Raw genomic sequence first — 24,694 nt, 5'->3', positions numbered from 1 at the left:
TTTAATTTTATTTTTTGATGGTGTTTAGTAATATAATTCATTTTTTAAGATTCATCTTATATCCAGTGACCTCGCTAAATTCACTTATTAATCCAAATTATTTTTTGTAGAAAACTTTCTGTTTTTTGTATAAACTGTGATTTCTTCTGCAAATGATATTTTTATATTTTCTATTCTAATTCCCCTCTCTTACATTTTGTTTTTACCCTTATTTCATTACTAGGGCTTCTAGTACAATGTTGAATAGAAGTATTGATCACTGGAAGCCTAGTTTTGTCTCTTGGCCAAGGTAAGTCTCCTATGGGCTAGCTATAAATTTGCAGTGTGCTATCTAAAGTTTGAAACTTCCCTGGTGACAACCAGGAACAGCTTGTTTACATTGTTTAAGAAAGTCCAGGTTTATGTTTTAAACCTAGTTTAAACCGCAGTGGGGTGGGGATGGTGGTGTGCTGAATTGGGCGATTGGGATTGACATGTATACACTGATGTGTATAAAATTGATGACTGATTAAAAAAAAAAACAACAATCGTTAACACTGGGGGATTTGAGGAAACATTTTTCTTTAAAAAGAGGGCAGTTCTTCATGTTTCTGCTGTAACCAAGTAGCATGGTGAAATCTTATAAATATATGCTGACTGATTTTCTAAAGTATTAATTTCATTGGTTGAAAATATTAAAGAATATCTCTTTTTAAAAAAAAACAAAAAACCCTAGTTTAACTAGTTACATACTCTGACTTAGCTCTCTGACCAGTGAGGTATAAAAGATGCTGTTTGAAACGTTTGTTCAAGTTATTTTGAAATAAAGATTCCTCGCGTCTGTCTTGGTGGTTTAAAATCTGGAGATGAAACATCCTATGTGACTAAGAAAAGACCATGATGAGCTGCTATTGGAAGTCTCTTGGAGCCCTGATGTTCCTTGTGCTTTCTATCCCCTTCTATGTCATATCCTTTGTTTTTAGTAAAGTCTTATGTGTTTCCTGGGAAGTCATGTGAATTCTTTCAAATTTCCAACCTGTGAAATAGTTGCAGTTTTATTTTCTGCACCTATTGAATTGATTATATGCTTTTAATCTTTATTTCCTGTTAAGAAGGTGCATTATGTGGAATAATATTTAAATGTTAAGAAATCCTTGTATTTTGGAAGAAACTCCACTTTTTTGTGATTTATTGTCCTTTTTATACATTGTTTTATGATTGCTAATATTTTATTTGCTATTTTTACTTCTATGGCTATTTTTTTTCCTTAAATGTTTGGAAGAAGTTAATGGTGAACCATCTATGCTTGAAATCTTTGATTGATTTGCTTATTTCTTTTTTTACAGAAGCTTTTTAATTATATATTTTATTTTTAATGGATATGGAATTAATCAGATTTTCTATTTCTTTTTTGTTTGATTTTGAAAGTTTATTTTTTAATGAATCTGTCCATTATTTTTCAAATGTATTTGCCTATTGTATTCATAATATCATCTTTATTATGTCTTTAATACCTACAGAATTATTACTAGAGCCATCTTTTTCATTAATTCCTGATACAGGTAATTTTTCTTGTCTCTTTTTCCTCCTTTGTCAGTTTGCTAGGAGTTTATTAATTTTATTAACCTTTGATATAATTTACTTTGGCTTTTTTGATTTTTACTTTTGGTTATTTTATTTTTTTCACTGATATGTGTTCTTTTATTATTTCCTTCTACTTTCCATCAGCTCCATTTTCTGTTCTTTTCTAGCTCTTTTAGGTGGAAGTTTATATAATGGATTTTCAGGCATTCTAATATTTTGATATCTCCATTTAAGACTATACATTTTTTTCTAAGCATTTCTTTAGCTCTTTGAAATGTCATATATTCATTAGCATTCATTTAAAATTTTTGTAATTGCTATTTATTCCTTGACCTGTTTACAGTTGTATTAATTTCTAAGGGCTCAAGGATTTTCTATTTATCTTTTTGTAACAATTTCTAGTTTACTTCCACTGGATGAAAGTTTACACTGAATGATTTTAAGTCTTTTAAATTTTTGAAGCATGCTTTGGAAAATGTTTAATTTTGGAAAATGTTCCATGTGCACTAGAAAAGAATGTGTATTTTCTCATTGTTGAATGCATTGTTTTATATATGCCAATTTGTTTGAGGTTTTAATATTAAATTTTACAATGTTTTACATCTTTACTGCTTTTCTGTCTACTTATTCTATCAGCTATTAAGAGAGGACTGTTAATGCTTCTCATTCACCTTGTGTACTCATCCACTTCTATTTTTTATTTTTTCCAACTACTTACCTTATATCTTGAAGCTACGCTATTGCATGCATACAGGTTTAGAATTGTGATATCTACCTAGAGGATTGTGCCTTCCTGTCTTAACATGTATTTTTCTGATATAGTATAGCTACACTGTTGCGAGTTTAGCTAAACTAATCCATGGTTCTGCTGCCTGGCATACATTTTGTTTGGCCGAGCAGCCTACAGTGACCTTAAACTGACACTAGCCCCCTCATGCAAGCACATGTCCTAGATAGCAGCCCACAGAGGCACATAAACTATAAGTTCCTGATACGACTTTCCCAACAGCCCTTGTGATCAACAGTTTCCCTTTTATCCCAGTGCCTGTATTTCTTAGGCACCCCTTAGCTAAGAACTTTGTGGGCCTTACCAAAACCTTACTCTTTTGGTTTGGATTGACCAATCCAGACCTAGCCTGGGCATCCCAAAGCACTCCACCCACTGACCCTAATGAAGGAATGTGCCCCAGGTCCTGCTTTTCTCTCTGCCTATACTCTGCCCTGACCTCATGTGGCCCCTCCAGGTGTGCTGTGTATTACCTCTAGGACATGGAGGAGGTTTAAAGAATAAACTTCTTTATTTCAATTTCTCCTGTTGTCTGTTATTGAACTGTGGCTCTCCATCCATTACTCTTTGCTCTATTAGCAAAAGTTAATTTAACAAAGTCTTAACATACACAAACTTTCTTTTGGTTATTTTTTGCAAACTATATATTTATTGATTATTTTACCTCTAACCACTGTGTGTTCTTTAAGATGGCTCTCTTGTAAACAGCATGTCATTATTACAGTTGTCCCTTTGTGTCTATGGGAGATTGGTTCCAGGACCTGCTGCTGTGGATTCTAGATACATGTATATGTATAACTGAATCACTTCTCTGTACACCTGAAACTATCACAACATTGTTAATCACCTATACTCCAATATAAAATAAAAAGTAAAAAAAATAAAATCCGTGGTATCAAGTACCATAGTCAGCCCTTTGTATCCACAGTTCTGAATCCATGGATTCAACCAATCACAGATTGTGTAGTACTATACATATTAATTGAAAAAAACTGCATATAAGTGGACCCCTGCAGTTCAACCCAGTTTTGTTCAAGGGTCAACTGTATTTTAATCCAATTTGCCAATATAAGTCTTTTACTGGAATATGCAACCCATCTATATTACATATAATTACATTAATGTAGTCATTAAGTTTAATATATTCTCTTACTATAATTCTCCATGTAGCCAAACTGTTTTATATTTTTCTCTCATTTACTGCCTCCTTTTATATTAATTACTTAGCTTTTCCTCCATTACCTTGCTCATTATATATCCTTCTACTACTCTTTTAGTGGTTACCCTTGAAATAACAATATGCACACTTGGTTCAATACAATTTAATACAAATCATTGCTTTTACCACATACTCAATAATATTATATTCTTAACATTTGTCAACAACACTCACTGCCCCTTGAAACATTTGAATTATCACTGCCATACATTTTAATTCTCTCTATATTTTAAATATCACAAGACATTACTGTTATTGTTTTGTACCAATATCCTATTATTGTTCATTAATATTTACCCACATATTTGTACTTTATTGCTTGCCTTGTTTCCTGCAAATCCATGTTTCTCTTGGAAATCTTTTCTTGCTAGAAAAACATCCTTTAGTATTATATGTAGTGCACATATTCCAGTGACAGATTGTCACTTTTTGTCTATCTGAAAATATCTTCACCTTTATTTTTAAAGAATAACTCTGCTGATTATAGAGTTCCAGCCTGGCAGGTATTTTCCTTCAGCCCTTTAATGATACCATTCCACTGTATTTTAACCTTCAACATTTATGTTGTAAAGTCAGCCATTATTCTTACTTTTGTTGCTTTTAAGGTAACATTTTTTTTCTTTTTTTGCTTCTTTTAAAATTTGATTTTTCTAAAACACTTTCAGAAGTCTTATAATTACGTCTCTAGGTATTCTTTGTGTATATTGTGTTTGGGCTTCTTGAGTATATGAATTGATGTATATTGTCAGTTTTGGAAATTTCAAAAGATTCTTATTGCTTTTTTTCTCCCTTTTTAAATTTATGGCATTAAAATTATACATACATTAGAACTAGTGGAAAACAGAATTCAAAGATGTCCCCTAATGTCCCCATCCATGATGTACATACCCTGTATAAATCCCTGAGACTGAGACTACCAAATAACTTGATCCCTTTAAGTATGGGTCTAGTGGTTAGAAACAGAGGAAGTTAGATATTTAAATCTATGGGTCACGGTGGGGGGGGGGGCTTCTGTTTGTTCTTTTAAGTAAAGTTTTATTGAAACAGCCATGCTCACTCAACAAGTATTTGTGGTTACTTTTGCTACAATGGCATAGATGAGTAGTTGCAACAGAGACTATAGCCTGCACGCTTACAATATTTGCATCTGGTCCATTAAGAAAAAGCTTGTCAGTCCTTGCTTCCCTGGATTATCCTCTCCTGTTCTTGTTGCTTTAGCAACTTTCTGATGCCTTCAGACAGAAGAATTATCTTTTCTAGTTATTCTTTGTAGGATTATTGCATCCCTGAAGTCTTTAGTTTTAAATGACTATTTTATTGAGTTTCTCCCCTCCATTTATGTTTGCCCTGGACATTCTCTGCTCCACCCGATCCAATCTCAATGCAACTTTCCCTGTTCTGTGCTCCAGGTAGTTGAGCTCTGTGAAATTGATCAGCCAGCCTCCCCTGTTTTCTGGCTTCAGGTTGGGCCAGAAGATATTGGGATATCAATAGGAGATATTGTCAGCTTCTCAGAAAATGGGTAAAGGACAATGTCAGGGTAACAATTGTTTTTGCTCCTTCCCTATCACACTATTGATTGGCAGGAGCTCTGTACCACTAAGAAAGGCTACAGCTCCTGTTAGGTGGCCACATCCTACAACCTGATTAGAGGAACTAATTCAGGGAGGGCAGGCTGCATTAGAAATGGCACAGATACCACCTTGGTCTGCAAATATGTAGTCTATGGCAGTTCTATCATTCATAATGACTCTGGCCAGTAAGTTGAGGCTGACCTGAATGCTTTCTAGAGCTCAGATGGTATTATTGATCCCTTCAGCTAAAGTCAGGTACAAATTATGTACCATTTTTTAAAATTGGATGTCTCTCATTGTAGGGATAACTGCCTCAGGGCACACTAATTAATGAGTCTGTTAGCCCTCTGAGATTCTCCTTTGTCTAACTAAAGTGATACTCATTTTGAAAGAGCTCTACAGTCATATGAGACATAAATGATCTATTGGTGGTGTGTCATTAAACACCTGAAGGTTTCTTATGAATACTTTTAAGGAACAAACTGAAACAATCTAATACTTGGTTTGCACAAAACTAATACAGTTACAGGGGTGCACATGGACCCTGTACAGAAAACATTGTTTACAGTTGTTGAGGCTCCCAAGTGGAAACTATATCAGTCTACAGCCCAGGTTAATAATCTCTATAAGGTGGCCTCCTAACTAGCAGTAGGCCTTGAGGTTCCCAGTTAAGTTTGAAAAATTGATTCTATTCCTTGTTTTCAGTAAGAACTAACCATGGAATCAGTTCAACCTGTCTTGTTTGTCCATGCCACCAGTCAGGTGGCATTCACTTACCCCATGCAACCAGTGACAGCTAAGGAAACAATGATAGAAAAGGAAATACATCTGCAGGTGCTGAAAGATGTTTTGCTTGGGAAATGAAGAAGGTAGAGCCATCCTCTGCTGTTTCCAATAGATTTTAGGGTAAGGTTAAAGGATATACTGTCCCAAAATGTGGCTGGGATTCATAACATTCAAATATAAGGTGTTTGCAGCAGTTTAGAAGGGACATACAAGGGTCTTTTTTCCCTATCCCATGGGAATTCTGAAAGATAAAGATCATTAATATTCCTCACTTCTTTTTCACTCCGGGGGTTAAAGTGATTCCTTCTCCAGGTGTGAAGGTGGTTGTCTCATTTCACCAACACAAACTTAGTGTGCCACAAATTAGTAGCTGTAACTACACTGTTTTTTTTTCTTTCAATCATTTCCTATTTACACCTAGACTTTTCAAGTGAAAGTGTCAGGTGCAATAGGGACAAGGGTAGTTTTATAAAAATTACAGAGATCCTTAGAGCCCCTTATTTGGCTCACATAGACCACTGTAGGTGACTCAGAGATCAGTGCACTCAACAAGTAGTCTTTATCATTATGCTGTAGGACCATGTTAATTTATCAATAAAATCCAGGTGGTTGAACAAGAATTAAGTTTGAATCTGCTGGGCCTCTTTTGGCCATGCTGACACTTGGAGGCTATACCAACCAGACAAGCATGGGGTTGTTGGTATGGGGAAGAAAGAAGTGTTGTGCCAAAGAATGACTCAAAATAGGTTTACAAGCACACATGCTGCTTCTGTTAAGTGGATCATTACCCAGAACCACTTGGGGATGATTGCTTTCTTAAGACAGAACATTCAATTAACAAATTGTCTTACTAAGGTATGTAACACAGAAGGAGGGAAAATATGTAAAGTCAGAAATCTTTTTGAGTTGATTCTGAGAAAGTTGTACCCACATTCATCAATCCCACATGCCTGTAGATGGTAGGGGACATGAAAGTTTCATTGAATACCTTGACAATCAGCCCATTATTGACTAGCTTTTGTGATAAAAAGTTATATCATTGTCAGACTGAAAATGTCCTGAAAAGTGAAACATCTTATATGGTAAGTTTCAAGAATCACAATTGTGTGACTGGACTTGGCTGATAAGATTGAAACAGTAATGTCATAATCTTTAAAATGTACCCAAAACTGTGGAACCCTTTCCCTCATTACCCTAAGAGGGAGGCTAAGGTCTGATGTAATTAATATGTCAGAGTGGGCAGAGGCAATGGCCTATACATTATGGCCTCCCTAACCATGAGAAAACCACATCATCTTTTGACAGGAGTAATAAGCCTGACATTAAATGGTAAATACTACATCTGAAATATAGCATGCTTTACATTGTGTTTGTTCTGTGATGGTGGATGTGTTGCAAAGTACAATATGATGTTGAGTCCATGCAACAATGGTGGCAATCTAGTTGGTGCAGGCTCAATCAGCATCTTGATTCTATTCAGTCTCATTAGAGAACTGGGTCTTGCAGTGAACTTCTACATGAGAAACCCATACAGTTTTATTAATAGTTGTAACCTGTTCACATTTCGTGGATCCAAAGGGGCTGGGAGTGATAACCTGCCAATTTGTAGTTTTCCAAGTGACACTAAACAACTAAGCAATTGGCAACAACCTAATAAGTAGGAAGAAGGGGAAGGGTAAAACGTTACAAGGTCTTTTCAAGGGGTATATTAGCTCGAACTAAGAAGACACCCTGGAGTTCTTCTGGTCACTGAGCTAGTAAGAAATCACATCTGCTTTTGGTTCTGCAGAGCTAGTGCTTAGGCTGAAGTGATGCAGCAGCTTGTTGGATACAATTGAGATTCAGCTTAACATCACCAGCAGTTAAACAGGCTTAGGCATTTAGGAAACCTCTGTGAATCAAGAGCCCCATTCAGCCAGTGCTATGATTCAGATAGTGGATTGCTAGATAAAGTCTCCCACAAAAGGATAGCTATCATTTTTCAAGTAAAAGCTGAAATACCACTGTGCCCAGGCTGGCTGGGTTTTTAAGGAACTACACTGAAAAGTGAGACTTGTTGAGTCTTTCTCATATTGATAGACATTGAATCTGAGTTGATTCACTACAAAAAGGGAGTATCAGGTTGGAGAATCATAAGGTCTATGTGGGTTAGGCATCTAGTTTTGACAAGGGTTTGGTAACAAACTGTTTTTTGAAGGTGTGTACCTGGTGACAGGACATCCTCCTGGTATACTGAATTGTATGCAGTACAGCTGGTTGTTATTCTGTTATCAATGAAAAAGTGGCCTGAAGTAAGAATACATATGGCAAATAGCTTCCCTTATTGGTAAGGTCTTGTCAGGAACAATACTGGAATATTTTGGAGACAGTGCAGACTGGGATAGGCATATGGATGAACTTAGGGGATTAGATAGAGAGATAATTTTCTGCCTTACAACAGTGCCCACCAGAGACTATCCACCAAGAAGAGACACTCAGCATCCAGAGATACTGAGCATCCAATGGATGTCAACCAGCCTCTATCCTTGGCTACCCATGTGCTTGCACAATGGGCCTATAAAGGAGTAAGCATGGTGGCAGGAATGGGCACTATATATGGTTGTAATAGCCTGAGATCCCACTCATATAACCATTTATACTGATGAATGCCTGGCCTTTCACTAGTAGAAACCAATGCTAAACACTTGATCTGATACCATTCAACAAGGAGACCAGCCAGCCATTTGCTTTCAAGGTGATTATACCAGACTCTTTCCACACTGAAGGGGACAATAATTCATTCTTGCAAAAATTGACATCTACTCTAAAATAGATTTGCCTTCCTTGCCTACAGTGCCTTTGCAGTTCTGCTGTCCTTACTTCGGAGTAACTGTCTGATACATCTACATGGGATCCTACATGAGTGCTTCAGACCCAGGGATTCATTTTGTTTTGAAGAATAATTTATCATTTCTACCATTTGCTGCATCACCTGAAATCAGTTGGCCAGATAGAACTTTTGAATAATTTATTAAAGTCTCAGTGAAGGCAACAGCTTGTGGATGACATCCTGTTAGGGTTGAGGTGATATTTTACAGAACACAGTGTGTGCATTGAACCAATTACTGACATATGGTCCTGTGGCCAAGTGCAAATAAACATTGGTTTTGGAACCAAAGGAAGGATGAAGGATTGGTTCTGCTTACCATCACATCTGCTCACTCACTTCCAGAACATGTTTCCATTTCCTGCAATTCTATGGCTCTGCTAACTTGAAGGTCTTGACTCCAAAGCAAGCAATACTTCCTCCATGGGACTCAGTAACTCTTCCATGGAACTTAAAGTTATGATTGCCAATTTGTCCCTTAGAGGGTCTCAATTCAGTGGACAAGGAGGCAAAGAAATAATTTCTCATTCAATCAGAGTTAATAGACTTTGGTTATTATGAGTAGATAGGATTGCTGCTATATAATGGAGGCAGAGAGTAATGCATATGAAATTTGGTGGGTTCACTGGAGTATCTCATGGTGTTTCCATGACTAGAGTTAATGATGTACACCCAATTGGGAAAACTTGTTGTAGGGTCTCTGTCTTGGGGAACTTAAACTAAGACACATAAGCAAAATTATAAAGTCAGTGAATATTCTTTTGTGTTCCCTCACAGCTTCCTTTATGTGCCCTTCATTCAACTTTTGATATCCTATCCTACACATCCCTGTCTTCTGCAGAGCCCAGTGCCTAAATGTTGTATGTTGGTTGCCATTGATACTTATTCATGTGCTTCATCCTCATGCTCTTCAGTATTTGACCTAAAGTTATCTCGTTTCTCCTTCTCTACCCTGCTGATCTCATACTCTTCACTGAAGAAACTTGTTGAACTAAGATATTTTGCTTTATTTGATCTCTTCTCATGTTGATATCAAGGGACTAGCTGGCTGTTATTCTCCTGAGGGTAAGACTCATGTCTTATAAATGTTTATATTTCTTATGTCCTGTAACATGGTAGCTGTGCAACACATGGGGAATGAACTAACTTATTGGTGAGATAACAAATTATCCTTATGAATTTTTAATCAATTAGGGATCTTATTGTAAAGAAGCAATATAAGCATTAAATCCTTTTGAATAAGTCCATTGCAGCACTAACTATATAATGGTAAAACTTGAACATGTGCCTTTCACTTAAATCAGAGCATAATAAAGATTATAACTAAAATGTCTAAAGTAAGGAAATCATTTGTAATATATTCTTTGACATCATACATTTATGATTTCCAGCTTTGTTTAAATCTGTGCTTTAAGAAACACTCTCCCTATGAGATTTTTGTATTTTTAACTACTTGAATCATTTCCTAACCTTTGTGCTCAATTTCCTTCCTTCAGCCCAGATATATTTAATCATTTTTGAAAGTTATCAATTTCCATAAAATATAAGAAAATGGTGTTTGAAATGCCAGTCAGTTTTAAGTTTTAATGCTGTAAATAATGAGTTTGGAGTCATAGGATTTGAAAGGAGGTAAAATATTTTCCAAAGTTTTATATATAAATAAGTAGTTAATTTTGCTTCAGCTATTTCAGCAATGCTATCAAATATCAAGCATCTATTTTGTGCACTCATTAAAAGAGTAGGACATAATAAAATTACTGATTCTCCATAATACAAATGATTTATTAATGTTCTGTTACATTAATGGCAGTATACATTGAATTCTCTGAAAACCCAATTAGTAAGAGTCCTATTCCCTGCTCCAATCTGAAAAAAAAGGCTAATTAAAAAAGAGATTAGCAGTCTGGGACAAATTTTCGCATTTATTACTGATAGAGGTTAGGTTGGCAGACATGTATTATACCTATGGGATATAATAGTATGGGGAAGTGCAACCACTGATACTGAACACCATATTAAAAGACATACCCACTCAAGTGGTTGTTTTCATGTATGTTGGTGTGGAATACCAGAGAACAACTAGTGCTGTCCATAATCAGGCTCACTCCTAAATCAGATCGAAACTAACACGCTCAATTATTGTTCTCAAAATTACTAGTGAAAGCATCACTACACCTCCTTGAGGGTGAAGTGAGTAAATGGACTGAGAGAGCTTATAAATAAATGTGGCAAAAATCTCTTCTCTGGTAAATGAGTTGCAAGGAAACGAAATTCCCCTCTGTACTTAGTGCTAAGAGTGTATACTGTGGCATAAAACTATGTCCTTAATCTTGGTCATATTGATTTATTTTCTAACAGCTTTATTGAGCTACAATTCACATATAATAAAGTGTTTTACAATGGGTTTATTGTTTTTGTTTTGTTTTCACCCTAGAAGTTAGAGATGCTCCTATGGGTATTTGATGTTTTTGATGAAATGATTACTATTAATTTTAAGACTTCATTTTAAATTTTTTGTTGTTGTTAGTTTATAGAAACAAATTTTATTTTTGTCTATTTACTTTGCATACAAAATACAATATATCCTCTAACTAATTCTAATTTTGTGTGTGTGGATTCTTTCAGAGCTTCTATGCATTTACAAACATGAAGATTTTCCTTCTTCCTTTCATTACTTACTGCATTGTTTCTTTTCCATGTCATGATGCATAATTTAGGACTTCCAGTACAACCCTGAAGAGAGGTGGGGATAGTGTGTGCATCCATTTCTCATTTCAAATCTCAAGTGCGATGATTCAATATGAAATTAGATGTAGGTTTTATATAGATGTCTTTTATCAAGTTGAGGTATTTCTCTTATGCTACATTTGCTAAGCTTTTTCTTTGTCAAAAATGATTGATTTTATCAGTTGCTATTTTTACATCAGGAGATAATCAGATCCTTTCCTCCATTTTTCTGTTAATGGTGTGAATTACACTGATGAGTTTTAAAATTTTCAACCACCCTTAAAGACCTGGACCAAATCTTACTCAGTTGTGATGTATTACCTTTTTAAAAAAATCTTTTCATTTTGAAATAATTATAGAATCTCTGGAGGTTGCAAAGAGGCAAGAGATTGATCCTCTGTATCTTTCATCCATTTTCCGCCAATGGGTTCATCTTATGTTACAGTTGTATAATATCAAAACAAGGAATTTGACATTGGTAAAGTGTGTATGTATAGCTATATTCCATCTTGTAATTTATGTAGATTCAAGTAGCCACTACTAAGGTTAAGACACAAAACTATCCCATCACCACAAATATCTCCATCAGTTTATCCCTTTATAGTCATACCTCATACCCACTCCCCTTTCCTAAACTCTTTCTACTTAGGCCTTGCAATCACTAATCTGTTCTCCATCTCCATAATTTTGTCATTTTGAGAATTTTATATAAACGAACTCACAGAACATGTGACCTTTTCAGATTTTTTTTCACTCTGAATAATAGGCCCTTGGATCCAGCAAATTTGTTGCATGTATCAATATTTTATTCCTATTTATTGCTTAGTAGTATTCTGTGGCATGAATATACCATTTGACACTTTCATTTTTTTCCAGTTTTGGCCAATAGCAATTAAGTTTCAATGAAAATTGTGTACAGACTTTTGTGTGGATATAAGTTTTCATTTCTCTGGGATAAATGCACAGGAAAGTGATTGCTGGGTCATAACTTAAGTGTATGTATGTTCAGTTTTAAAAGAAACTGCTAAACTATTAAAGCTGTACTATTAACATCCCCACCAGTGATATATGAGAGAGCGAAACTCTGCATCTTCATTAGCATTTGATATTGTCACCATGTTTTATTTTAACTGTTGTAATAATTGTATAGTAATATCTCATTGTGCTCTTATTTGCATTTCCCTAATTACTAGTGATGTGAACATCTTTTCATGTGCTTATTTGCCATCTGTATATCCTCTTCTTTGAAATGGCTTTCCATATCTTTTGCTGTTTCTAAATTGGATTGTTTCCTTTTGCTTAACTGTTAATTTTGAGAGTTTAAAAAATGTATTCCTGATTCAAGTCTTTGGTCAGTTATATAGTTTGTAAATACTTTCTTCCACTCTGTAGCTTATTGTTGCAACCTCTTTACAGTGTCTCTTGCAGAGCAAACATATTACTTGTGAGGAACCTCAATTTATCAATTGTTTTCTTTTATTGCTGTGCTTTTAGTGACGATTCTAATGAATGTTCAGCAAGTGCTGGTCCAGAAATTTTTCTAAAAATTTTCTATGTATTTTAAAAATTGTTATAGTTTTAAGTTTTACTTTTAAGAACATGATCCATTTTAAATTAATTTCTGTATAAGTTGTTAAATTTAGGTCCAGGTTCATTTTTTGTGTCAGATATCTAATTGCTCCAGTAGCATTTGTTGAAAACGCATTTTCAATCTCCCATTGAATTGCTTTTGCACCTTTGTTGAAATTCAGTTGGGCATAGTTGTGTGGACCCATTTATGAGTTCTCTATTCTGTTCCATTGACTCATGTGTCTGTGCCTCTACCAACACCACCCTCTGTTGATTACTGTAGCTATACTGCATGCCCTAATATTAGGTAGGATGAGTCCTCCCATTTTTTTCTTGTTCAAGATTGCTTTAGCTATTTTAGGGCCTGTGATTTTCCATATTGTAGTATAAGCCCTGATAGTTGTTGCTTTTTTTTTTTTTTTTTTTTCTATTTTGTACTGCAAGTGCCTGACAAACTTTGATTGCTGGCATCCATTTCAAGGAGGTATTCACCTCAAAAATGGCTGTCTCCAATAAACAACACTGTCAGCCACAGGACTAGATAAATGGCCAGGCCACCTCCCCAAATGGAGGTTTCTTTGTTTTAGAGATCTTGGTGGATTTCAATAACTGACCATTTGGGCTACTTGCTTTTTTCTCTTCCCACATTTTCAATTCCTGCTATTATGTTTTAAATTTCCCAATAAAGAGTGAGCCCTTGAAACCCTAGACCCCCCACCCTCGACCCTAATTAAAGCAGAACCTCAGACCCCTGTGTTCTCTTTCTTTCTCTCTCTACCCTGAAACCTTACTGTGTGGCCCCAGTTGCACTGTGTAATTTCCAGGTCTTGTAAATAATAAACCTCTATTTTTTCAAAGTTTCCTGTTGGTTATTGTTGAAGGATGTCTTGTAATCATAATAAAAACCACAGGGACTGGTCCAATCACAACTTTGGTTATTGATAGGCTGAGACTGGCACAAAACAATTTGCATAGCTGGCAGGATTGCATGATTATCCCTGGCAATTAACCAAAGGGAATACCCTTTAGCTGCAACTTGCTTACTAACCACCTAACTTAGGTGGGTAACACACCACCTGGGAAAGGAGCACTGCATGCTGGGGGTATGTTGCGCTGCTATGAGTTTCTCATATTGCCTCTGTCATGCGTGCCTGGGGTCTCCTTCCCAAAATGTCATGGTTACCATAATAATTCAACAATCCCTCCAGAGCAGTGTGATCAAGGCCATATGGTCTAACGTGATGATTAGACTACTAATTTTAAAGACCTTAATTGACTATGAATGTGTGTAAGGGTCCTCCACACTTCCAGGCCAAGGAGAGCTAAAAAGGGTGAACTGGACTACAAGGCTATTGTCACTACCCAAGGAGAAGCTCAGACCTAAAGGCATGAGGAAAGGAAAGAATTCACGTAGGCGAGGAGGATGTGAGACTTTGCCTGCAACCACACTGTGGGTGGGTCGTGCCGGGACTCTGTCTTAACCCTGAAGAGTGAAATAGCCTTGCAACTGGAAATCAGTGTCACCACCAGAGGGAAATACTACAGAGGCCTATGGCCTCTTTGTCACCACTTCACTCACTACTGTTCCTCTTCATCCCCTAAATTGAGGGTATATTGTGTGTCCAATCCCTGATATGATGTTACTAAAAAATTAATGGACAAATATAAATGTTCTGAACATCTGGTGCCGGAGCCTCCTAAAAAACCCTGCAGTGGTACTTCACTTCACAGCAAGGTACTTTTGCTCCTTGATAAATGCAAAATCCTCTGGGAGCTTCCTGGGTATTATTCAATGCCACTCATACCAGTATGCCAAGACTCTGGTATTACACAAAAGAAGCCTAGGAGTTTTCCCAAAGATCCTTTGCATATTGTGTTAATGGAAGCAGACTCCAATCCTGGAGAGGTCTCTTGGGACACCCTGGAAAGGAAAGCAGACAACTATGAAGAGGGCTCACAGTGATGCCATCCAAAAGTGTTGGTAAAAACATGTAAGATTAGGTTAACAAGATAAAATCAAGAAGTAGAAACTAAGATTTGAAACTATACCTTAATTGAAATTCAAACCTTTCTTAAAGATTTTATGCAGCAGAAAGGAGAGAGGGGAACTAATTGGCAGTTGCAGGGTTGTTTTTTTTTTTTTTAGTTTTTTTGTTTGGAATACTCTCTGAATTGTTATTCACCGCTGCCAAAATGTGTCAACTGGTCAGTACTGTATCTCTAAAGTCCCTAAATTCCATAACTTAAAAAAAAATCCATCTGGGCTACATGCTTGCTGATTCCAAAATATCACAGGTCCTAAGCCCCCTTGGGTCCCCTCTGAACGGGACAGAACCAAGAAACTTAATTTATAAGGTGCCCCTTGGGTATTTATTGCCTGGTGCCCTGCTTATGCTTCCATCACTGTGATCACTGCTAAAGCTCATAGTGAATGGAAAACATTAAGATGAAGCCCACGTCCTGCTGCTCAAAATTGGCATGGCCCAATGGGTTTACCATTTCCATGTTCATAATGACCCAAATGATTTTCTCTTCATTTCAAACCCTGAAGAGGCCCCCATTTGACCTTGAGTCCAGAGGATTATTTTTACAGGGAAGCCCTATTACATTATATTGGGATTGCCAGAACCATCCAAAAGGCACTAAAACTCCTAAAAGAAAACTTACATATTCTTTCTCTGTCCTTTGAAGACATAAATCTTACCTTGTTTTGGAAGGTAAACACCCCAGGAGGTAACTGAAACTTGCTTGAGACTGCAGAAAAAAAAAATAAATAAAGAGGGAAAGAGGACTTTTTAAGTGATTTTTTTCCCCTCTTTTTCTCTCTCTACCTATAGATGGGGGTTTTTTTTCCCTCTTTTTCTCTCGCTGCCTCTGGATGGTATTGCCAAAATTAATTTGTAGAAAAGCTCTACTTAATTGGTTTAAAAATGAGTGATTATGAATAAAGTCAGAAGGATAATAAAAACTAATGCAAATATTTTTTCAAGTTCACATGATCTAGGAAAATTTTTGATAAACATAAAGTTTGTTGATTTAATTAATACAGACATGTCTTTAGAGTTATCAGCATTAAGTATAATACTTTTATTCTACCTAGGTTTACTGAATTCAAATAAACTCATGTTCTTGAGGCTTCCCTGGTGGCACAGTGGTTAACAATCTGCCTGCCAATGCAGGGGACATCGGTTTGAGCCCCAGTCCAGGAAGATCCCACATGCCGTGGAGCAACTAAGCCCATGCACCACACTACAGAGCCTGTGCTCTAGAGCCTGTGAGCCACAACTACTGAGCCCACATGCCACAACTACTGAAGCCCACATGCCTAGAGCCCCTGCTCTGCAACAAGAGAAGCCACCGCAATAAGAAACCTGTGCACCACAACGAAGAGTAGCCCCCAATCGCCAGAACTAAAGAAAGCCCACACACAGCAACGAAGAACCAACACAGCCAAAATATAAATAAATAAATAAATAAATAAATAAATAAAGCTTCCTCTTCAAGGAAATTTATGGAAAGGACTTTTGACAAATACAGGTTTTGGATAACCTTAAGATCATAAAACTAAACTGGGTAAGAATTTACAGATCTCTAAGGAAAAACTGGATCAAGATCAACCAGGATAAGTTACATGAGACTGAATAAACTGATAAGGATGAATAATATGTTTTGTAACTTTTTGTTTTATTGCTGGTTCTCTAATGTTTTGCTTTTCCACATTTTAAGAAACCTTTTTCTCTTCTCTCTTAAGTTATCAACAATTTGGTAAGATTTACCTTTGTGAACAAAGATGAAACATTTACTTTTTCTCCCTACCTGATCCATCCAGAATTCAGAAAGTCCCAATGAATATTTTTATTTTTGTGGCAGTATAATTATTTGCATAAATTCAATACTCATCTGCTCTTCTTTTAGCAGGACACAATTGGAAAGAGTAGTTATATTACCAAGGCTTTGACTGGAATGTCGTCTTTGAGAGAGACATGCATAGACTCAGATATAACCAGATAGCTTTAAGAAATTAAGGTAAACTTTATGGAGCCAATAAAGCCCCTTGGAAGAACATCCTGGTACCTTGCTTACAAACTTCCCAGCAGCCCTACCAGATGAATAAGAATATCCCTTCTTGGCAGGTCCAGAAACCTCAGGATATTTTCAGAACCCCAAGAAGAGAGGAATTTACCCGAATCTATACGTATTACAGGCAAAGTCTGATGGTAAGTCCTCGGCTTGGCTTTCCTGGCCGTAAGAGGCCTTTAAAAGTTCAATCTGAGATTCTTTATGAAAAATTCTAGCAAAGCAGATTTAAAAGAGTCTATATGATCAATTATTATTCTTGCTGCACTTATGTTAAAAAAATTGGGCCACGTTTATTGAAATGACTTATTTTGCAAACAAATTAGTCTCAGTTTGACTATATTTGGTAGAAATAAAGATAATTTTAGAGAGAAAAATTATTTTTTAGTAATACACCTTCGTGGATATTAGATTTTAATACTGCCTATTGTCTTTGAGGTTTGTTTTCTATCTGTAAAACTGGACCAGATACTGAATTCTTCTAGTTTCCTCCACTATTTGGCTAAACCTTTCCAAACTAACATTTGCAATTTTTCTTCCACCCTTTTGACTTGGAATCATTGAGAACTAAAACTGCCCTTTTCCTAAAACAATGTAAGCTAAAGAGGGACAACTTTATATAAACTTCAGAGAAATCATTACAACAGTTCTCATATGGACAGTATTCATGCCTGTTGCTGTATGGGTCACTCAGAAAGATCACCAGAGACATTCAAACTACAAACTAGGAAAATCTATCAGATTGTTACTGCCTACCTTCAATTCATCTGAAGAGGCTTTGACTCTGATACCTAGAAATCTTCTTGACTGGCTGCCCCTTGGGCTCAAAAATCTGGTTCATATTCTGCTTCAATCATTAACTATTGTTTTCCTTTTATATGCATAGAAATGCTTCTTATTAAATACCTGATTGTTTGTACCATAGGCCTAACTTCAGTAGCCTACTAGCATCACTGACTCCTGAAATGATACACAAACTTTAACTGAACTAGCCTATTCTCAGGACTAAAAAACTAGTTCAATGAGGTATGCAAAAATCTACCAACTCAGGAGAGGTTCAAACCTACTTACACTAAATGGCCCAAGGTGTTAATGTATTTCACAATATTACCCAACTCTTTGAACACATTCCTAGGGCTCCTGAGGTTACTGACTTAGTTTCATTGGGAGACACTTCAAGTTTGGGACAATGGCTACAAGCTGGATTTCAGATTATTGCCTGTATGATTATGGTATTTTCTACTATAAACCTATTCATATGAGTACTTTCTGGGTTACAACATGTCCTACCTCTGACTTTTAGCATGTCAGCTACCCAGGCAGTTAGTTTCCTCACCATTGACTCTGATGCCTCTGCATCTTAGAGTGGATTGCAGTGTAAGCCCTGAAAGTGGTTTTTATTTATTTATTTATTTATTTATTTTTCATACTGCAAATGCATGACAAGTTTTGATTGCTGAGGCTTCCATTTCAAGGAGGCATTCACTTCAAAGATGACTAGCTTGAATAAACACATTGCCGGTTACAGGACAAGATGCAGAGTCAGGTTGCCTCCCCACACTGAGGCTCCTTTGTATTAGAGGTCTTTGCTGATTTCAATAACTGATCATTTGGACTACTTGATTTTTTTTTTTTTTTGGCTTCCAGCGCTTTAATTTCCCGTGCTAATGTATTAAATCACCAATAATGATCCTGTGAAACTCTAGGCTCCTGCCTGAGACCCCAATAAAGGCAGAAACCCAGGCGCATGTGCTCTCTCTCCCTCTCTCTCTCTCTCTCTCTCTCTCTCTCTCCCCCCACGACCCCAGGTGTGCTGTGTAAATTCCACATCTTTTAAGTAATAAACTACCTTTTTTTTCAAAGTTTCCTGATGGTTATTGCTGAAAGGTGTCTTGCATAAAGGTAATTTTGCAGATATCGCATAACAATCAGTGAAAAATGTTACCAAAATTTAAAAAGTAACTTTCAATTTTACTATACCTGAAATTGGTAATAATCTGAGTTACTAATTTCATAGGTGTCATATTATTTTTGGTTAGTTTCTCCTTTTTTTGAAAGCTTTATTGAGGTATAATTAACATATAAAATTAACCTATTAAATTGTATAATTCAAATGATTTTAGTATACTCACAGAAATTCACATCCACCACTACAATTAATTTTGGAAAAATTTAATTATCCTCCAAAGTAGCCTGCACCCTCAAGTCATGATTCCCAATCCCCATATCACCCCCAGCCCTGGGCAATAACTAATCTATTATCTGTCTCCATAGATTTGCCTGTTCTGGACATTTCATAAAAATGGAATTATACAATATTTGTGATTGACTTCTTTGTGATTGGCCTCTTACCCTTAGCATAACCTTTCTAAGGTTCATTAATGTTGCAGCATGTATCCGTACTTCATTTCCTTATATTGCTTAATAATATTCCATTGTATAGATATACTGCATTTTTATTTCCATAGTCCAGTTAATGCACATTTGAATTGTTTCCACCTTTAGTTATTATGAATAATGCTGAATGAACATTCATGTATAAGTTTGCTGTAACCACATTTTTTCATTTCTTTTGATATATATATATATAATATATAATATATTATATATATATATATATATATATATATATATATATATATATAATCGCTGGGTTGTATGGTAGCTCTCTGTTTCCCTTTTTGATGACCAAGGTGACTCACCATTTTACACTGCCACCAGTAGTTTATGAGTGTTCAAATTTATCCCCATCTTCTCCAAACTGTCTTTTTAATTATAGCTATTCTGGTGGGTGTGACATGATATCTCAGGATGATCTGTATTTGTATTTTCCTGATGACTAATTATATTGACTATCTTTTCATGGGTTGACTGGCCCTTGTATCTTCTTTGGAGACACATCTATTTAAATCTTTTAAATGGGTTTTCATTTTATTATTTAGATGTAAGAGTTCTTTTTATATCCTGCATACAATTCCCTTATCAAATGTGTGATTTGCAAATATTTTCTCCAATTATCTGGTTGTGTTTTTCTTTCTATTGGAGCCGTTTGGAGCATAAAACTTTCTGCCCATTTATTTTCTTCCTTTGGAATGGGGTATGTTTGCTTGTTTCTTTTTATGCTTCTTCATTTTTTGTTGAAAATTGGACATTTGAAAAAACAGCTAAGTCTCCCAGTCTATGCAGATTGGCTCTGTGCCTGGGAAGTCCTTCACTAATGAGCTGGACTTGCTCTGAGCTTAATGATCAAACCCAAAGTGAAAACTTAAAATCTTCTCAGGTATTTTCTGAACATGCTTCTTAACTGGACCCATGTCTCACTTTTATGATTTCCCCCATACATGGCTCCTTTTGAATGTCTTCACTTCCCAAGTAGTCTCATCCCAACTTCTCCTTAGGGTCTTAGAATTTACATTGTTTATTTCTACATGTAATCTTTTGCCTCAGGCCTCTGTGGGTGTCTAGTGCTCCTTTCCTTTCATAAGCAGTGTCTGCCACTTCTCTCTACCTAAGATCTGAGTTAGGCAGGACAGAGACAGTCCTTCAGGCAGTCCCCCAAAAGGCTAGGATATTGCAAATAATGTCCATTCTTTTCCCTCCAGTTTCAGGGAGAGAATTGGGATCTGGTCTATTGCCTCCTTCAGAGCAAACTACACCATGCTAGTGAAAAAGTAGGGCAAGTGTGAGAAAAAAATGTCATGAAATTTCATAAGGTTTCATAAAGTTTCTCTTGATTAGGAGTTTACTTCGTTGTGGTAGGACTTTAGCTATTTTCCAGAGTTCCTATAAAGCTATTTTGATAGTGTCTGGCTTTACATTTAGGTCTTTAATCCATTTGAGTTTATTTCTGTGTATGGTGTTAGGGAGTGTTCTAATTTCATTCTTTTACATGTAGCTGTCCAGTTTTCCCAGCACCACTTACTGAAGAGGCTGTCTTTAATCCATTGTATATTCTTGCCTCCTTTGTCAAAAATAAGGTGACCATATGTGCGTGGGTTTATCACTGGGCTTTCTATCCTGTTCCATTGATCTATATTTCTGTTTTTGTTCCAGTACCATACTGTCTTGATCACTGTAGCTTTGTGGTACAGTCTGAAGTCCGGGAGCCTGATGCCTCCAGCTCCGTTTTTCTTTCTCAAGATTGCTTTGGCTATTCGGGGTCTTTTCTGTTTCCATACAAATTGTGAAATTTTTTGATCTAGTTTTGTGAAAAATGCCATTGGTAATTTGATAGGGATTGCACTGAATCAGTAGATTGCTTTGGGTAGTATAGTCTTTCTCACAGTGTTGATTCTTCCAATCCAAGAACATGGTATACCTCTCCATCTGTTTGTATCATCTTTAATTTCTTTCATCAGTGTCTCATATATATCTTCATACAGGTCATTGGTCTCCTTAAGTAGGTTTATTCCTAGGTAATTTATGCTTTTGGTTGGAATGGTAAATGGCAGTGTTTCCCTAATTACTCTTTCAGATTTTTCATCATTAGAGTTTAAGAATCCAAGAAATTTCTGTGCATTAATTTTGTATCCTGATACCTTACCAAATTCGTTGATTAGCTCTAGTAGTTTTCTGGTAGCAAGCTTAGGATTCTCTATGTATAGTAGCCTGGCATCTGCAAAAAGTGAGAGCTTTACTTCTTTTCTTATTTGGATTCATTTTATTTCTTTTTCTTCTTTTATTGCTGTGGCTAAATCTTCCAAAAGTATGTTGAATAATAATAGTGAGAATGGACAACGTTGTCTTCTTCCTGATCTTAGTGGAAATGGTTTCAGTTTTTCACCATTGAGAAAGTAGTTGGCTGCTGGTTTGTCATATATGGCCTTTATTATGTTGAGATAAGTTTCCTCTATGCATACTTTCTGGAGGTTTTTTATCATAAATGGGTGTTGAATTTTATCAAAAGCTTTTTCTGCATCTATTGACATTATCATATGATTTTTTCCTTAACTTGGTTAATGTGGTTGATCACATTGACTGATTTGTACATATTGAAGAATGCTTGCATTCCTGGGATAAACCCCACTTGATCATGGTGTATGACACTTTCAATGTGCTGTTGGTTTTTTTTTCTAGTATTTTGTTGAGGATTTTTGCATCTATTTTCATCAGTGATATTGGCCTGTAGTTTTCTTTCTTCGTGACATCTTTGTCTGGTTTTGGTATCAGAGTGATGGTGGCCTCGTAGAATGAGTTGGGGAGTGTTCCTCCCTCTGCACTATTTTGGAAGAGTTTGAGAAGGATAGGTGTTAGCTCTTCTCTAAATGTTTGATAGAATTCGCCTGTGAAGCCATCTGGTCCTGGGCCTTTGTTTGTTGGAGGATTTTTAATCACAGTTTCAATTTCAGTGCTTGTGATTGGGCTGTTCATATTTTCTATTTCTTCCTGGTTCAGTCTCGGCAGGTTGTGCATTTCTAAGAATTTGTCCATTTCTTCCAGGTTGTCCATTTTATTGGCATAGAGTTGCTTGTAGTAATCTCTCATGATCGTTTGTATTTCTGCAGTGTCAGTGGTTACTTCTCCTTTTTCATTTCTAATTCTATTGATTTGAGTCTTCTTCCTTTTTTTCTTGATGAGTCTGGCTAATGGTTTATCAATTTTGTTTATCTTCTCAAAGAACCAGCTTTTAGTTTTGTTGATCTTTGCTGTTGTTTCCTTCATTTCATTTTCATTTATTTCTGATCTGATCTTTATGATTTCTTTCCTTCTGCTAACTTTGGGGATTTTTTGTTCTTCTTTCTCTAATTGCTTTAGGTGCAAGGTTAGGTTGTTTATTCGAGATGTTTCCTGTCTCTTGAGGTAGGCTTGTATTGCTATAAACTTCCCTCTTAGAACTGCTTTTGCTGCATCCCATAGGTTTTGGGTCGTCGTGTCTTCATTGTCATTTGTTTCTAGGTATTTTTTGATTTCCCCTTTGATTTCTTCAGTGATCACTTCGTTATTAAGTAGAGTATTGTTTAGCCTCCATGTGTTTTTATTTTTTGCAGATCTTTTCCTTTAATTGATATCTAGTCTCATAGTGTTGTGGTTGGAAAAGATACTTGATACGATTTCAATTTTCTTAAATTAACCAAGGCTTGATTTGTGACCCAAGATATGATCGATCCTGGAGAATGTTCCATGAGCACTTGAGAAAAATATGTATTCTGTTGTTTTTGGGTGAATGTCCTATAAATATCAATTAAGTCCATCTTGTTTAATGTATCATTTAAAGCTTGTGTTTCCTTATTTATTTTCATTTTGTTTGATCTATACATTGGAGAAAGTGGGGTGTTAAAGTCCCCTACTATGATTGTGTTACTGTTGATTCCCCCTTTTATGGCTGTTAATATTTGCCTTATGTATTGAGTTGCTTCTATGTTGGGTGCATAAATATTTACACTTGTTATACCTTCTTCTTGGATCGATCATTAGGTAGTGTCCTTCTTTGTAGTGTCCTTCTTTGTCTCTCGTAATAGTCTTTATTTTAAAGTCTATTTTGTCTGATATGAGAATTGCTACTCCACCTTTCTTTTGATTTCCATTTGCATGGAATATCTTTTTCCATCCCCTCACTTTCAGTCTGTATGTGTCCCTAGATCTGAAGTGGATCTCTTGTAGACAGCATGTATACGGGTCTTGTTTTTGTACCCGTTCAGCCAGTCTGTGTCTTTTGGTGGGAGCATTTAATCCATTTACATTTAAGGTAATTATCGATATGTAAGTTCCTATTCCCATTTTCTTAAATGTTTTGGATTTGTTATTGTAGGTGTTTTCCTTCTCTTGTGTTTCTTGCCTAGGGAAGTTCCTTTAGCATTTGTTGTAAAGCTGGTTTGGTGCTGCTGAACTCTCTCAGCTTTTGCTTGTCTGTAAAGGTTTTAATTTCTCCAGCAAATCTGAATGAGATCCTTGCTGGGTACAGTAATCTTGGTTGTAGGTTTTTCTCCTGCATCACTTTAAGTATATCCTGCCACTCCCTACTGGCTTGCAGAGTTTCTGCTGAAAGATCAGCTGTTAACCTTATGGGGATTCCCTTGTGTGTTATTTGTTGTTTTCCCTTGCTGCTTTTAATATGTTTTCTTTATATTTAATTTTTGATAGTTTGATTAATATGTGTCTTGGTGTGTTTTTCCTTGGATTTATCATTTATTGGACTCTCTGTGCTTCCAGAACTTGATGAACTATTTCCTTTCCCATATTAGGGAAGTTTTCAACTATAATCTCTTCAAATATTTTCTCAGTCCCTTTCTTTTTCTCTCCTTCTTCTGGGACCCCTATAATTCGAATGTTGGTGAGTTTAATGTTGTCCCAGGGGTCTCTGAGACTGTCCTCAGTTCTTTTCATTCTTTTTTCTTTATTCTGCTCTGCAGTAGTTATTTCCACTATTTTATCTTCCAGGTCACTTACCCGTCCTTCTGCCTCAGTTATTCTGCTATTGATCCCTTCTAGAGTATTTTTAATTTCATTTATTGTGTTTTTCATCATTGCTTGGTTCCTCTTTAGTTCTTCTACGTCCTTGTTAAATGTTTCTTGCATTTTGTCTATTC

This window comes from Balaenoptera ricei, chromosome X (assembly GCF_028023285.1).
Source record: "Balaenoptera ricei isolate mBalRic1 chromosome X, mBalRic1.hap2, whole genome shotgun sequence".
In the NCBI taxonomy this organism is placed as follows: domain Eukaryota; kingdom Metazoa; phylum Chordata; class Mammalia; order Artiodactyla; family Balaenopteridae; genus Balaenoptera; species Balaenoptera ricei.
The sequence above is the reverse complement of the archived record's forward strand: the minus strand, read 5'-3'. Positions refer to the sequence as shown.